A 17,972-nucleotide genomic window follows, 5' to 3' on the forward strand; every position below is an offset into this window, starting at 1 on the left:
AATAAGTTCATAGTACAGCTTTGGTAGAGATGCAGACAGGTGAATCAAAAGAACATTTAAATTAATCATAGAGGACACAAAAAGCCATATTTCACATCTGAAATTAACTTATCAATAATTCACTGGAATTGAAACAAGACGAAGTGTCCTCCAACTAAAATGGTCCAACTAGAAGTTGGCGCTAGAAAGCACTAAACTGCAAATGAAGTTCAATCAGTCTTTCCAGTAGTTCCTGGAACTCTTGGATTAGAGCAGAGGTGTCAAACTCAAATACCCAGTCACACGCCAGCATTGATATTTATTGAAAAAATTCTTCTTCCAGCTACAACACAGAACCTTTTGATATGGACCCAAACTAGTTTTGCTCAACAACTGAACAAGGAACACGCAAAGCTTAACACAATACAATATATAATTTATTATTGCACACATGCAAAATCGAAATTCAAATAAAAAAACACACACTGGCATTCAGTTCTTCTCTTTTAAATTTCAACAGTAATCTTTTACCATTGTAAGTTAATGTAATATAAATCTAATGCCTTTTCATCTCTTCTACTTTCTGGCACCTTTGAGTCATTTCCAGGTGTTTGTCCTTGTCTTGGTGTTGTGTTTTTAGTGTCATCTGTTGTTGTTCTCCTTGTAATGCACATTGGATCCACATACAAGACAGACAGGTGCATCTTTTACATACCTAAACAGATATCCTGCCTCCTACCTGTTCAGAAAAGTCCTATTTTCTGCCTTTCCTTTAATCATTTTTCAGAGGGGTAGTGCCAGAATTAAGATTAGCATATAAGGTCGCTATGACTACTTCCTCTCTCTTGGTGGTTGGCAAGCCACATACTGGTGCATTACCACCATCAGATGATGTGGAGTGTGGATTTTTACACCAAAGCACAAGCAGACAATTCTGGTATTTGTAGTATTAGCACATGCGCTTTAAGCGATAATACCGGCGGGCCAGCTCTAATAGTCAATTGGTCTGGCTTCGCGGGCCAAATATAATTATATTGCGGGCCAAATTTAGTTTGACACCTATGGATTAGAGGTTATGCAACAGATGTTTGCTGCAGGACTGGTCTGTTCAGGTCCATGTAGAGCTCGGCTTCAGTTTCCATGAGAAAGTCACAGCAAGTGTAAATTCCATTGATTAGCAAGAGTTTCAACTCAAAAAGGATCTAACTGATTAAAATTTGTATGTGGAAAATGGAAATGTGAAGTGATTCTTCCAGTGTAAATCTGTCATGGTCTTGTGCTCTTGTTTCTAACACACAAATGACAAAGGTTGTGGAGGACACCCTCTTTATAAAGAACTTTAGTAAAGACCTAGATTCTAAACTGGTTGGAGCCCTTAATACCATTTGAAAATAAAAATCTAGTCTTCTTTAAAAAGGGAGTTTACGGTTGATTGATGGGTCTCACTCAGCTATGTCGATTCAGCCAACACAGTTTTGGATATTCCCATACAAACAGACTAAATGGGGTTCTACTGTGATTGGTCCAAAGATATCTCACCCTAATGACTAAAAACAGTTTTCTATTAAAAGAAAAAAATTCACTGTATGATTAAAGGTATTATCTGGCTTCATTACAGTAATTGTGACAATATCTGCATCAATAGCACTTTAAAACAACTTTCACAAATAATATTGATGCCACCACTGATTCCTTATCCAGTTTACTTATAATTAATATTCTAATGAGCATTTAGTGTAACAGCAAAGGAAGTAAATGGGTAATAATACAATATAAAATGTGTTAAATATAGGATTCTACAGGGAAATAAACTTTCCATAAAAAGTCAAATTAACAGAAAACAGTAGGACAGACAGACAAAAACTCACTTGGACGCAAAAGCCAGTTTAACTGTTGCTGTGTCTTATCTTGTTGACTGTTGTTTAGTTCATCTTGAAAAGAGTTTCTCAAATTTCAATAATTTTCTAGATTTCCATTTGTCTTTCCAGTTTTCCTCAGCTGAGTAGCCCCGTGTTTTCCTCAGAAATCATGACAAAATCTAAATGTAACTGAAAAGTAAACATTCTACCAATATAAATCCCCTGTAAATTATATTGAGAGAAGATTAAAACCAGGAGATATATATAAACTATTTTCTAACCTGATATGTGTCTGCATTTTATCTTACAAAGACTAGCTTTTCTTATTAAATCACGATTGGTCTTGAAGGAAAATCAATTGCCTCAATGAAAGGGAGGTCAATATATCTGCTTTCACATAGTGAACACTCATTCTCTTTTTTCCACATGGCAGTTAGATTTTCGTTTACAGTTCACTTGACCTCTAATCCCCACCAAATTTCTATTCTATTCTATTCTATGGTCCTGAACTGAAAGTACAATACAAAATATGGAACAAGACTTTACCTTCTCTTTAAAGAAGTGTCAAAATTGTCTGGAATTATAACCTAGAATTCTTTGCTTTTCTCTCTGTCTACTTCATGACCTGTCTGAGCGATAGGCCATTTTCTGAAGAGGTGCTTAGCTGAAAAAAAGATTCCACACCACAAGAGAGAAAAAGGAGCCAATTTAAGACACAAGGACAGCAGGTGAAACTATGTGTACATGCCTGTGGGGGTGTTTGAACTCCTGAATCTAGGATTTTTTCCCCAAAAATGGATATTTATTTTGTTTGTCTTCAGGATTCAGTAAATACATTTTACAGTACGAAGGTTGCAAATAGAACTGAGGTTAGGTTAAATTTTCAGTGGTACTGATAAGAAGGTTTAAGATAGGAAGTGTGTTTTTTTATGTATGAGAGGACATTTTATCGGGGAAGAAACAAACAACATCTTTATCTGTTCATTAGTTTTGTTTCCCAACTGCCTCACCTCAACCTCCTTGTCAAGAGCTTACGGTTGAATGCGTCTGAAGAGTGTTTGTTTAATGTAAAGACAATCAGATCCTGAATTCTGTGGGGACCTGGCCAACATCCTGCTCTAAAACAGAGCAGAACTGGGTGGTTTCACCAGGATTGTTGGAAGTTGCCATATTATTTTTTTAAGAACACAATAGTAGGTAAAACATTTCCAAATTAACTGCACAATTAGCCACTTAGCCTATTTTTGGAATGACGTTGTGCTTTCTGCATCCTGTATCTGCATTTGTCACTAGCAGATTATAAAGAGCTTATAAAGAGCTCAAATTCAGAATTTATTTTGGGTTAAAAAAAATATCTCAGAGAGAAACAGTGTGGAATATGTCGAGAGTTGCAAAACCAGCTTTAGGTTCTGATGCTTCTATGAGCTCAGTCAACAAAATAATACAGTACGCTGTATGTTTGATTGGCATCAGCCATGATTACTGCTTTCAATGTTTAAAAAACAAACAGCCCTCTCATCCACCCCCAAGTAAAATAGGTAAGAAAACAAGGTACAGGGACATTGTAAGGCTGCAGCCATGCTATAAAAGTAACAAAGGATTGGGTTCAAAAGTCCATTTGCTTTTCCTCCAGTCCAACATTTTCACCACACATAATTTAAACTTTTCTGTTTCTCCCCTCTTTTTTTGTATAAAGTTCATTTTTTAAAACAGAATTAAATGCAAATTAGAGTGGAGCTGATTATCATATAAATGGCTGGTGCCTAGAGGGGCAGGACACATTTGAGTTATTTATTTATTTTGTCATATCTTTCAAAGTACCACATAAAACTCTGATTTAAATCAGACCGCACTTTCATTTAAAGACATAAGGGAATCGGGGACCGGTTCAAATGAACCGGCAGCCTTATATCGGCAGGAAGCCGATATAAGGCTGCAGCATCTGTCCACACGAGCCACCTGGTTAACATCGCATACATTTCTGTAGTACAATTATCTATGTGTCTCCTGGTATCACTGCTATTCAAAAAGGGCAGTTGCATGTCAAGGTACACATTTGGTACAGCATTATAGACCTTAAGTGGGGAAGAGACTTAATTGGCTGGATTATGTTTGTACTCACTCCCCAATAGAAGTGGTTTGATATGAATTCTTTGGGAGTCAGAGCAACATCAATCAGGCAATTACATAGCAGAAGCATGGAGAGATGCGAGGTGGTATAAGGAGCATCTGATCATAACATAGAAAAAAGAGAAATAGTTCAGGCACCAAAATGTATTGTTTCAAATAGAGTGAATGCATAATCACCCCAGTGTAAAGCTGATTCTGCAGCATTAAAGTTTCACATTTAAGAAGCACTCATGATTGTAAATCAATTTTCAACTGGGGTTGTGCACATGTGATTGGGAGAAAAGAGGATCACAACCCCCATGAATGGTTCTGAAGGGAGTGACCACTGGCTCACATGAGATGTATCACCAAATTGGCCTTCCTTCACCTCAAAAACATCTCTGAACTCCACTCATCAACTACCAGAATTTGCATGTCCTGAATTCTGTAGCAATAGTTTTCACATGCAAAAAACCCTTGCATCAGATCACTGCAACCCCCATCAACATTGTCGATCTACCAGTTAAGTCTTGTATCACTCAAAAAAAGAGAGAAATATCCATACTACATTTTATCAGCTCTTTGTTCAAATACTTCATTGACTATTTTTTTAACAAGTACTTTAATATTAATTTCTTAACTTTTACTGTACTTGGTTAACTTCACCAGGAAGTGTAGCGCTTTGGGGCTGAGGCCTAAAAAGTTGGGTAGTCTCAAAGTACTGTTGCCCAATTCAGGCTTTCCATTTCAGGCTGTCTAATATCTGCACATGGGGATTCAGTGCACGCCGCCATTGTTCAATACATTATTTTCCCTCTGCTGTCTATTCTCTCCTCTTACTCTTGTGCCATGGCCGGAGCTTGTTGTGAAGTGTGTTTTTCCCTTCATCCTGAACCCTGTTGCCCCGAGTCTCTCCATTGAGGAGTCTGGTCCTATAGGTACTCTGCGCATTGTATATCAGCGTCTCTTTTATCTGTAGCCTGGGGCGTGTGGTATTGTGAGGGCAGATGAAGCGCTCAGGTGAATCTCTACAGAGACACAATGTTGCACATGTTTGCACTGAAGTACACACCAACAAAAACAGATATGGTTCTGTTGAATGCATAATTTACAGATATTGCCATAATGCAGGGATGTAATGATACACATATCCAGATTGCTTTTTTCAAGCAAATTGACCCTCATTTCCAATTTTTAACACAAATTTTGAATGTGCAGCATTCTCCTTCAGTTTATAGGCCACTAACACCAGGCGATTTGTGGTGGTGATGGGGTCACTAGCTGTGATTATCATGTTCTAGGGTTACAATGGATGTATTTGAGATATTGACAGGGACTGTCAGAAAAGGAAATTACAATATTAATTATTGTCCAGGCATCTGCTGTGTTTTTAAAATGAAAATATGACCTCACATTAACAATGTTGAATTTTTTCAGGGATAACGTTTGCAGTACGATAGCACTGTAAAGCACAGTAAATCAATTAACAATAAGCATGGTAATATAATTTGAGAGGTGTTCTGGTAACAGGGAGAGGTGCCAGAACACCTTCAGAGCTGCCGAGGAACCCTTGAGCAAAATACCAAAACCCCTGCTCACATAGGGCCCTGCAGGAGCTGGCGACTCTTTCAGGGTTGTACACAAATGCAGCTGAGATGGGCTCCAGCATCCAGCCAAGGGGATAAAGTGGTCAAGAAAAAGAGGAGAATCTTTCTATTTTTTCTGCTTTAATTGTTTTCATCAAAGGAGGATGATGTTTTTAAAAAGGTTGTGCAAGGTGTTGAAGGTTTTGCATTTATTTAAATGAGCAGAAGAGGCTTTAGTTCACTATTTGAACTGCTATATAAAGGCATGAACCATTAGCAACCTTGCATACACACGAGTCTATTACAGATTTTATTGCATGTACATAAGGTGATAGCCCAACTTTAAGTTAATTTTTTCAAGCATCCTGCAAAAATCAGAAGATTAAGTTTTTTTTCTAGACTGGTCAAACTAAATAAATGTGCAGAATTTCAAACTCAATTTTAATTTTTTACTTCATGTCATTCAGCATAATACATCTGAAATATATGCAAATGTCTAGAAGAACCTATTTTTCTTCACTGGTATAAGAGGCATGTGTCAGATATGATTTGAGATGCCTCAATTTGAGACATTTTGTTTTTTACAGTCATAAGAAATGTACAGTATTTAAGACCTAAACAAAAAGGCAACATCACTAGACAATAGTCTACAATCCCATCATTTAGCTTAATTTGTAGCAAACAAAAATACTGCGTAAGAGGGTAGATTTTTTAAATATTTAACGGGCCAAAACTTACATTTTATTACGCCAAAATAATTTAGCACCTTAGGAATACGTTGGGTTGGCTGCATGCTTCATGATGATATAGGCTGCCTCTTAAAAGCAATGGCAGTTTAATGACTCAAATGAAAAACACGAATGTGTTTCACAGGCTATGATTTATGTTTTTGTGCAAAGATGTCTGAATTAGCAAAATATCTCTGGGGTAATGATACGCCACACAGTTCTCATCATCACGCCAGTGTAAGGAAATAAAACATAACAAATGCAACAGTTCTTTACCACACAGCACAGAGGCTGCAGAGGATACCTGCAGAGGCCCAGCACATGCAGCAAACAGGACATGGTTCAATATGTCATTACTGCCATTGAGAAGAGTTTTTGCCTTGACTACACAGGTCAACATGTGATCATGGAGATCCTAGATAACTAAAATACAACATCAGTTGAATAACTCTGCTTGGTCAGAACTTCTGAAAAAATGTAGCATTTCTGTGTTTCCCCCAGGGCATTAAATTACAGTGGTGTTATTCAAAAAGTAGCCCTGGGATGGTGTGAAATTAGCCAAATCACTGTCATGCTATTATTAGTAGTTGATGTTTCTGGTCATTTCTTATCAGGGATGTTCAATTTCAGCTATTTTTTGAGCTGATATTCAATATTATGATGTGTGGAAGTATCTCATTATGCATCTTTATATGTCACGTTTCACTTCCTGTGCAGCCCATTCAACTTTTCCCATCATTCCATTACATTTTCCTTTTTTTCCATTTTACAGCATGTGACATTTTCAAATTACTTTAACCCTAAAGAGTGTTACAATGAGCTCTGAGTTAATGGCCTGGGAGCATTAATAGAGTTCTTAAGAACAGGAGTACCCTTTAACATTTTAAATGTTCCCCCTAATGAATAATTTTGTAAGAGCTGTTTATTGCTTTATTTGTGACAAACTTTCAATTAAGGCTTGTAACAGGCAGCTCTATGTTGCCTCAGACTTTATAAACTAGGCATCTTATAATCCAATCGCCTTTCCCCTGACAAAATCTCATAAATGATGTCTCCATTTCTTCTCGTCTTTTGTTTGCCTTTTTCCTTTACTTCAATCTCCTCTATAAGCTTAGTCCTGAAGGGGCGCAGAGGAAATTATACATCAAAGCACTTACATTGGCGGTGTCACAGAAGAGGGAGACAAGAAGGCGAGAAGCAAAGATGTTAAAAGGGAGACAGCAGCTAGGTGGGATGAAGTTGGATAAGTGTTGAGCTTTGGTGATGATTACTTTATCAATAAAAAAGTCTACAGTTATTGGTGGGAGTTTTCTTAATTCAAAGGTTTCCGTGTATTTGACACTTCTTGAATGTCCAGAAAATCTACGCGATGATGGAAAAGACTCACCAACTGGTTGTGAACACATTTACACCTGTGCAAAACCTCTCAGAGACATTAAAACCACTCAAGTTGTCACAGATGTATGATTATTGCCAATTGTGTACCAAATGCCAATCATTTCAAAGTCACTCCTGGCTTTAGTGGCATTGCACAGACATGCTGTTTGGTTTAATTTAGTAATGTTTTACAGTGTGCAGTTAGCAAAATCAGATCATCTTTAGTTATGTTACGTCTTTTACAATCAAAATTGTCGCTCAATGCTTTACAGAAACCCAGGACCTTGACCCCAACGTTTCATATTTTTCCTTCCCTATGACTCTTTGAAACATTCATTCTACAGCCCTTATTGATGTTTTAAGCTTTTCCTCACTCCTGGAGTTTACAGTGCTTTTGTTTCACCCTTTTGTAACCCGCACCTGCCTTTGCAGTCACTTTGATTTTTTTTCTCACTCCTGGAGTTTCCAGCACTTTTTGTTTGCCTTTTTTCATTTGAATTAACTTGCTGATGAGTTGATAAACTCACATTCACTGACTTCTACATATGGTTGTTTTTCCCAGTCCGTTGCATTGGGTCATGCCTCCAACAGGACTGCCCCATCACAAAAACTCCCCTTTAATGGGAAGAAACTTTGAGCAGGACTAGGCTCAGGTGGGAGGATGCTCCTGCTGATGGCTGGCTGGAATGTGGGTAGGACAGAGTGAGGAGAGAATAGACATATATCGTACATTAATTACACTGAGCAATCTAAGCTAGAGCAGAGTGGCTTGGTGTTGAAAGTGTCGATAAAGAATAAAAAGATTCGCCAGTACAGTACTTTGTTCTTTCTGTTTAGGATTTAGTTTGAAAAATCTCTTAAAGAAAATCCAGTGACTTCTGTCTGTGCTGACTACTGTGCTTAACCTGAGACTGAATGTATGTGGATGATAGAATAAGATTGTAACCTGCATCCAATATGTAAATGTTACCCTTTAGCCCAAATGTTGAATCATCTTTGCAACCTTTACGATGCAACTTGTGAACAAAAGCAGGACGAGCTCGCCCAGCTTGACGTGTTTATGATTATGTCAGAAAAGCAGCCGGGGGCCCTCCTCAGGAGCCTGACAGGTCTGATGCATTCTATAAGAGAACGTGTCAAAATGGACACAACTGCATAGATTGACAAGAATGACAACCCCAAAAGTTGTGGCTGATATTTGAGAATGCTGTAAAATGGAGCAGAAACATCTGTTTCTTAGATTAATTAGTTTAACTTTTTGTGGTTGTCATCAGTCTTGAGAGCTTGTAAATTGAATAAAAAATAGTGGAACAACTGCAGATTTTAAAAGCAGTTGAATTTTATATTTAAATCCTGCCACCTAAAATACACATGACTAGGATTTAGATTTGATTTACCGTAATTTCCGGACTATAAGCCGCTACTTTTTTCCTACACTTGAAACACTGCGGATTATTCTACGGTGTGTCTTATTTATGTTTTTTTTCGTGGCGCACTATCACAACTATTGTGAATCAGTCATTTTTACTAACCCACATCAACATGGAAAATACTAGAAGAAAAGCATATGATGCGACTTTGCGATCACTCTGGCGGTTGAAGAAGGAAATTGAGCTGCCGCGCGCGTAATCTTGGCATACATTACGGTAATCAATGGCGAGAAGGTGGAGACGCCCGCCTGAAGAACTGATCCAAAGCAAAAAGACGACAAAAGCTTTTAGACGTAAACATCGCAGGTGGCCCGAGCTTGAAAACGTTCTGGAAGACTGGGTCAACACACAGAGAGCAGGCGGCCGCGGTTTTTCCGCTGTACAAATCAGACGGAAGGCAAAAGCAATCGCCACCGCGATGAAAATAGAAGGTTTTAGAGGTGGGCCATCGGGGAGTTTTAGATTGTTCATTGATTGAGTAAAAAAGCATAAACAACGTAATTTGTGTGTAGCTGATACAAACGTATATTTCAAGGTAGCTTCATTACAGACACTGTTAGGGAAAAAAAAGCATTTACCGGTAGAATATATTTGTTTATGTTGCTAAACGGATTACATTAATTATTATCCTGACGTGATAAAAATATGATTTAAGGTCTCTGTATAAACATACAAGTGAAAAAAGTGGCTGTTGTTTCTTACCTGTCTGTTTGTCACTCGTCAGTGACTCGTCTCTTATGGTAATAAAAACATATACTGGTACTGAATGTTTTCGATCTAATTTTTCATATTACTACATGGGATACCTGCGGCTTAAAATCCGGTGCAGCTTGTATAAGTACAAAATTGATTTTCTTTCTAAAATTAGATTATGCTGCTTATAATCAGGTGCTCTCTATAGTCCGGAAATTACGGTAGTTTGAATTGGTTAAAAAATAAACAAATTAATTAAATAAATAAGACGGATGGATGTTACTATGGGAGTAACCCCAGTGAGAGAGGGTACATGTAGAGCAGGGGTGCCCACATTTTTTCAGCATGCGAGCTACTTTTCAAATGACCAAGTCAAGAAGATCAACCTACTATAGATTTGCAAAGCATACATTTATTCATAAATATATTGAGAATTCTTTATATGAACCATATATGTTGGTGTACCTCGCATAACTACATGAATCCATATTGCTCAATACAAATCTGTGCATTTTTTGTCATTACCTTACTCTGATGACTTGCACTGAAAGGAATCAGCCAGGGATGCATAGTCCGGACAGTAGCTGCTGACAGCCAGCCTCAAACACACTTCCAAATGATCATCAGCCATGGCTTCACTGCTTCGTGTAACTGTATTTCTTGATAACTGGAGAGCTCTTATCGAAGATAGTATTTCTGTTTTGTTTTTAAAGTCTTTGAACAACGAGTCTGCTGCTTCAACAAATGCCTCTCTTACCATTTCTCCGTTGTGGAAGGATTTCTTGTTCTTAAGTGACTCACCCTTAACGAAGCTTCGGTGGCTGCCTTTGCTTTTAAAGTCAGCTGTTAGAAAAATTACTGTTGTTTGGACAACTGGGATTTTAGTTCCTTCACCTTTCTCCTTCTCAGATCACTTTTAGGAGGGAAGTTAGTATCATAGCTTTTCTGAACAGCCTGAAAATGCGTATAGTGATGTCAGACTGGCAGAAGAGGCAAACGCACTTTGAAAGTGACATAGTGAAAAAAAGTCCACCTCCCATTCCATATGGAAATGGTATGTTTTTTGGCGTTTTACTTGGTCCAGCTCCCCCACTCATTTTTATATCCTTAAGTTCAGAAGAAATAAATTGGAGGATAACTCACTAGCTTGCTAGAACGCGCCGTTATGTGCGCATGTGCAGTGACCCCTCTGTAAGAAAAAGCATGCGATCGACCCATAATACCTTCGCGATTGATGTATTGGGCACACCTGTTGTAGAGGATGTGGGATAAATGTTTGCTTTGAAACTCCACATCCTTACTGCCTAAAAAGCAGCTCAGTGTTCAAATATCTGTAATAAGAAGTTGCTACAGCAGGAGATTGATGAGGTACAGCATTGTACCTGGAACACAGCACTGTAAACCATCCCTACCACTACCATCACTGAGACCTAATCCTAGCTGAGAGCTAATCCTAGCTGCTTGGTCAGATGCTTGGCTACAATATGCAGCATGAACAGCATGAACAGCCAGAAGAAGCAAACTGCCCCATGTAGAAGAAGGCTAGAAGCAAAAATCGTGACTTCTAACAGAACTGAGTAGAGGTGTGAATCTAAGGACAGAGCTGGCCAAGAAATATAACAAACTGTCCACAACTGAGGCACTGCTAAGCAACGGCTCACGGCCCTGACTACCAGACTAAAGAGGTACACAAGAGAAGTAGAAGCAAAGAGAAAAGCAAGGTGTTCTCCACCAATCCAGCTAATGCCATCAATGCCAGGGCAACAAGATGACAACAGGGCCGGGCAGTCGTCATACAGTAATGAAGGACCCCCAGAAGGGCACAATACCATCCAACTACCGGTTGTCCTTAACCTGCCTCAGCACCTAATGGAACCTCCTATCAGGCATCATAACAGCTAAGATAGTAGGCACATGGATCAATATATGAGCAGAGCACAGAAAGGCATAGGCAACAAAACCAAAGGTGCCAAGCACCAGCTACAGGTCGACAGGGCATTCGCCCAGGAATGTAGGATGCAGCACACCAACCTGTGCACTGCCTGGATTGATTACAAGAAAGCCTATGACTCAATGTCGCACACATGGATACTGGAGTGCCTAAAGCTGTGTAACATCAACAGGACATTAACAGAGCTCATCCAGAACTACATGAAGCTGTGGAACACGAGTCTGGATGCCGACTCAAAGCCAATTGTGCGGGTGAGCATCAGATGCGGCACATATCAGGGAGATGCCCTGTCCTCCCTGCTGTTCTGCATAGGCCTAAACCCCCTCAGCCAGATCATCACAAAGAGGGGCTTTGGATACCCGTTCCGATGTGGAACAACCATCAGCCACCTCCTCTACATGGATGACATCAAGCTGTAAGCCAAGAATGAGCGTGACATTGACTCCCCGATTCCCCTCACTATGATCTACAGCAAAGACTTTAGGATGGTATTTAGACTAGAAAAACGTGGGCGGATGATATCTAGAAGAGGAAAGGTAATCCCAACTGATGGGGTTGAACTACCTCAAGGGAACAAGGGAACATCACAGATGTGTGAGTAGGACAAGCCCCTGCATTGTATGTACCACCGCCAAATTGAGGAAGACGCTGACATCGAGAACATACCAGTGGCTGGAAAAGGCTGAACTGAAAGACAGCACAGAGGCAGTACTCATCACTGCACAAGAACAAGTCTTGAACACCAGAGTAATAGAGGGTCTACCACATCAGATAAGACCCCAGGTGTAGGCTCTGTGGAGAAGCCCCTGAGACAGTCCAGCATATCACAGCAGGGTGCTAGATGTTGGCAGGCAAGGCATACATGGAGTGGCATAACCAGGTGGCGGGCATAGTGTACAGGAACATCTGCATTGAGTACGCACTGGAGGTCCCAGGGTCCAGGTGGGAGACACCCCCAAAAGTGCTGGAGAACAAGCAGGCCAAGATCCTGTGGGACTTCCAGAGCCAGACTGACAAGATGGTGGTAGATAAACAACAGAAGACAGTTTTTATTTTATATATATATAATCAGGGAAATATAAATTTGGTAATTCATTGGTTCAATAATTTATTTATTTTATACTTTTTTAAACTTTGAAATATAGTGTCAATCCTAGATTCAAAACCTATTGGTTTTGCAAAACTACCTCAATGAGAAAAGAAATGGGAAAAAAAGTAATACATTTTTAACATTCTGCTGATAGACATACCACAATAATGTCTTCTTATCTATCTGGCTCTACCTTTTTTCTAATAACATCCCATTCCTGCGCTCTCCTCACGACCACCTTGATTGCTTAAGTGACATCCAGGACAGATTTAAGCAAATTTAAGCTCTATTAAAGAAAATCTGTCTATATTTTGGAGAATAGTGAGATAAAAAATACTGTTGAATGGGAGGGGGCACTGGGAAATGAAGAGGAAATGAAAAAGAAAACTGGGGGATTTGAACAACAGCAAATGTAATGGTAGCGCTGTTGACGGCAGGACTTGTAACTTCGACGTATTCCCTCTGTCATGGTTTCATAAATATGGAACTACTGACATGATGCACTTCTCAGAATTCTGGTGAGTGAGGGTAAGACCGAGCCGATGGCAGCGTGGGGGTGGGTGTCCGCTGGTAGGAGCCCCAAACTTTAAAGAAAGGTAGAAAAGGATGATGGGTTGATTTATTCAGAGTGGGTGAATTAAACTTTAATGGTTTTTGGGAGAGCAAGCCACTCTCCCTATATCTGTCTCTCTCTTGCTCTCCAATATCAGTCCTCTCATTCGGTCCTACCTTGTGTTCTCCAACCTTGCTGCTTTTACTTCCATCTCCTCAGAAATACATTTTTCAATGGTTGCTCACAAAAAGAGCCCTCCCTTGACAGATATGCACCCATCCCTGCAAAGCGCGTAAATCAAGGTGCTCTTCATGCTCAGTGGGATAAAGTAAATGACAGAAAGATAAAGAGAGGAAGGGGAGGTGATTTACCTTCATGACTGGTGGTATACTTGATGACCAGACAGTGTTTGTTGCATTAACCTGTGGACTGGAAAGAATGTTCCGCAAACACTTCAGCTTTGAAGATTCATAAATGGCCGATTCACCTGCGGCTTGTTCAAGTCTCCAGGGGAATAATGGCACTTGCTTTAAGAATGGACTTGACAAGAATGTAAACACTGGATTTATCGACGTGAACATTTGGAGATGGGTTGAAATGAAAGGAAATAAAGGAGCAGCTTTAGAAAAGAATATGCCTGACATTAAATTCTCCTTTCCTTGTTTTCACTATATATCATGCATTTGCACAGTGTTGTTTTTAACAAAACAAATCTTTTATTTTTAAAATTTATCTCATTCACATGTTTTTGTTGTGAATTTTATATGAAAAGGTAATTAGTACTCAAACAAATGCTGGCATGGAAAATTTGAGTCTTTAATATCAGCGCACCATCTTGTGCTGCACAGTCAAGAAGACATTAGAAATTGTCACAGCCCCATTTCCCCAGTTCCGTCCTGTCCCTCTGCCCCCTTAATTTTCCACTCTCCCCTGCCTCTGCTCCACTCTACCTGCCAGCCACTCCCACCCCGTCAGCTCAACTCCACTCACCTGCAAGCACAGCTGCAGCTTATTCCCAATCAGACCTGTATAAGCCTCCCCTGCACTCTCAGTCTTTGCCAGATTGTGCTTCTGCTTTGATGGGAGACTTATTTCCCTGCCAGATTACCTGTTATCAACCCTGCCTGTCTTCGTTCTGCTTGCCTCGCCTGTTCCCTGGACAACCTACCTGCTTTCTGCCCCTGACTACGACTTCTGCCTCAGCGTTTCTGGTTCCTGTCTGCTCACCTGGTTTTGACTTCTCTGCCTGGCCCCGACTTTGCTGCTGCTCGTCCCCAGTCTGCTCCGTTACATCGTCAGCCTCATCTCCTGTAAGCCCCTTTCTGTCACTCCTGCCCGCTGTCAGCAGTATTGCATGGTTCCGAGGATTTACATCCTTCACCCTTGGTTCCGCATTCCGGCTCTGCTCGACCCACTCCCCGAGCCTGCAACCCATAGACTTTGTGCGGGCCCTGAGCCTGAAGAACAGACTGTTTCCTGTGTTTCCTTGTCTGCCTGAGTTCCTGTTTGCCCGTGTGCTAATAAGTCATTACCACGGTCCAGTTTTCCAGAGTACTGCTTGTGGGTGAAAATTGCACCCATCACAAGAAATACTCCTTACACAGACCTAAAACCTAACCTTCACACACTCCAGGATGTGTATCCCGCAGTGATGACAGTGCATAGGTGCGTTTACACTGCAGGAGTTTCCAGTAAAAACTGGGGGCAGGAGCTCTACCAGTACCGTTGGCCTTTTTGATGGTGGTGTCTCCCACTCGGAGCCAGCCAAAAGCAACAATCATATCAAAGTAAACAAGGAGGTAAACATGGAAGGAGCTAAAGAGGTGTAACATTCTAAAAGAACATTATTTCCTACAGCTCTGAAGTGTGCAGTAATGGAGTTTTGTCTACGTGACATTTTCTTAGACACTAGAAACAGGACATGCCGCTGTCATCAAAAGGAGGTGTCTGTGGGCCAGTGCTCCTCTACTGCTGAAGTCCAGGTCACATCCTGTTCTAGGTGTAGCCGGTTGGCGCCAAGTAAAAATCAAGCCACACCCAAGAGTTGTTCTGGGCTGATCCAAGTGGAGCAGGGAATCGGTCAGACCCCCTAAAGGTTCCTGTAGGAGGAGGTTTCACGCATGCAGCCCCAGCCCTATAAAATTATCCCAAAGTTTCTGTTGTGGAAATAAGTCTTATGTCATTTCATTCTGTATTCTGTCGAGGAGCATCAATCACCTGTGAAACATATGGTGACTTAACATTGTTAACTGTTCCAGGAGCACTGCCCATAACCTCGTCTTCTTAACCACTTTATTCCTTTCAGGGTCATAGGGAGGCAATACAATGGGCAAAGTTAGTCACCAGTTCGAGTATTTGTGGTTTCGGTACCAAGTGTACCTGGCCAGTGCTCTGGAGATTTTCTGGCACTATTCCCTACTACTCCTCCTGTCATGTTTGGGTCAAATCTGACTTGTTTACAACTTAAAACACTCATAAATATCGTGATTCACATCTGATTGCCTCAAGGCCTTATGATATCCTCCACACTATGCGCTTAAACATAAAAAGTAATGTTGACCTGTTTCATTGAATTTTGAGTGTTTTAATCAACCTTGTTACACCTGTAGTGTTCCTGGTCAAAAGTGACCACCATTTTGCGGGAGCACATCTCTTTCCTGCGCTTAAGTGCCGATCTTCAAAAGTGTACCTACTTCTTGATGAAACAATGTATCATATCTTCATACAGACTGGACAGGTGTCTGCAATGTAAACACATCTCTTTCCGTTGCTTTTATGGCTATTCCCTATATGAACCACACCTTCCAGACTAATCACTGTATCATCTTCACACAGACCCCATATATATAGCTTGATCTTTGCCTTGCACTTCTACAATGAGTAAGCGACTGACCAAGAGTGCGCTGATAGAGAGATAGAGGAGGATGTCTCAGAACTCTTTTTTACCAGAGTCAATTAAAGTAATTATACTGGAGATGACAAATGTGAAGGCAAAGTGTGTGTACGAGGACACCTGGAGAGAAATCGACCTGGTAGACCTCCAAGCCTACATAGGTCAGTAAATTTTAGCAGCAGTACATCGCTCAAACAGTGAGGTTACAAAAAGTCTGTGGGATGCAGAGTATGGCAGGCCTAAGTTCTGGGCAGCTATGCTTTTACAACAGTTTCATGTCCTTTTAACAATTATTTGCTTTGCTAACAGAGCCACATGACCCGTCCACTGGTGGAATGACAAACTAGCTGCCATCAGGAACATTTAGGACAGGTGAGTGGAGCATCTACCACTTATGTACAATCCAGGCCCTGAGGTGACAGTTGATAAGTGCCTGGTTCCTTTCAGAGGTCGCTGTTCCGTCAAGGTGTACAGTCCAAGCAAATCAGGGAAATATGCAATAAAGATCTGGGCAGCATATGCTGCAAAGAGCAGCTATGCCTGGAAATATGCAGGTATACTTGGGGAAACCCAGTTGGAAGGGCCAAAAAAACAGGGTGTGCGTGTTGTGCTGGATATGACAACTGGTCTCTAAGGGCATAATATCACATGTGACAACTTCTTCACAACGTATGTGAGCTATGTGCCCCTACAGACAATAAAACAAGATGAGATGCTGCAAATGCGATGCCTAAGTTTCCAAGGCTTACTCTGACCTGAGTGTCACATACCACCCACGCCACACATGCACGCACACACCTTCATGTTGAGTTCGGTCTTTGGTTTTCCATTTATTTTTTACATTACATGTTCATTTTGTAATATATTTTCAGTGCCTATTTGTATTTTCACTGCAGTTATTTTATGTCTAATTCTATAAAATAAAGCTTTGGTGGTAAAAATGCTTTTTGTGCTAATTTAAGAGCATTTAAAACAGACCAGTCAATTTTGAGCAGGAACACTAAAGTAGGGGGCAGGAGGCGAATGCGACTGGAGGGCTACTGGAACATATCCCAACAAACTGAGCTACCACCGCCCAATGCTGCTGCCCATATTCAAGGTGGGTTTTTTTTTCAATTTCAAGTCTAGACTAGGGCTGTTGTGATATCCGATTATTACTTCAGGATTATTTCTCTTTTTCTTTTTTCTGCTGACCCATTGTATAGTGTATTTTTGTGTGTGTTTCTGTGCTCTGTGTGTGTTTTTCCTTGCCACTGTTGCTTGTCTGGGGTTAGGCCCTGGGATTCTGGAAAGCGCCTTGAAACAATTTTGATTGTATAAGACGCTATATAAATAAAGATTGATTAGATTTTGATTTGATTCCATTCCGCAGGGGTGGAAAACACTATAAACGCTAATGCTGTCATAGCTTAATATTTTCAAAAATTTAATTTGACTGCAACTTTCCTTTTTCAGGCAATTTAGTTTCTGCTGTAGCCAAATCTTCATCGTGGTGTAGGTGAAGGTGGGAGTACAGGCACGTTGTATTACCCCTTTAGCCAAAATTATAGTTAGGCTTTTTTTTTTTTAAAAAAAAACCCATACCCCTTCCACTTTTTAGAATCCCAAAAACACCCATAGTGGTGTTCACTCTTTTAGGGCTATAATATAATGTATCACTGTCAGTGACAGCCACCACCGACATATTTACATTAAACTCGTCAAGCTTTAATCAAGAAAAAAAT

General features: G+C 40.3%; 1 protein-coding gene and 1 long non-coding RNA gene across 2 annotated transcripts in view; one reads left to right on the plus strand and one right to left on the minus strand.

The window, feature by feature from the left end:
- cdh23 (cadherin-related 23) overlaps positions 1-17,972 on the minus strand; it is a 172,913-nt gene that overhangs the window by 102,567 nt on the left and 52,374 nt on the right.
- On the plus strand, positions 14,576-17,280 carry LOC115249497 (uncharacterized). The gene is made up of 3 exons (XR_003888172.1): positions 14,576-16,409; positions 16,558-16,620; positions 16,696-17,280. It is a non-coding gene; the product is annotated as an uncharacterized lncRNA (long non-coding RNA).

Source organism: Takifugu rubripes, chromosome 4, assembly GCF_901000725.2.
Source record: "Takifugu rubripes chromosome 4, fTakRub1.2, whole genome shotgun sequence".
NCBI classification, from domain to species: Eukaryota; Metazoa; Chordata; class Actinopteri; order Tetraodontiformes; family Tetraodontidae; genus Takifugu; species Takifugu rubripes.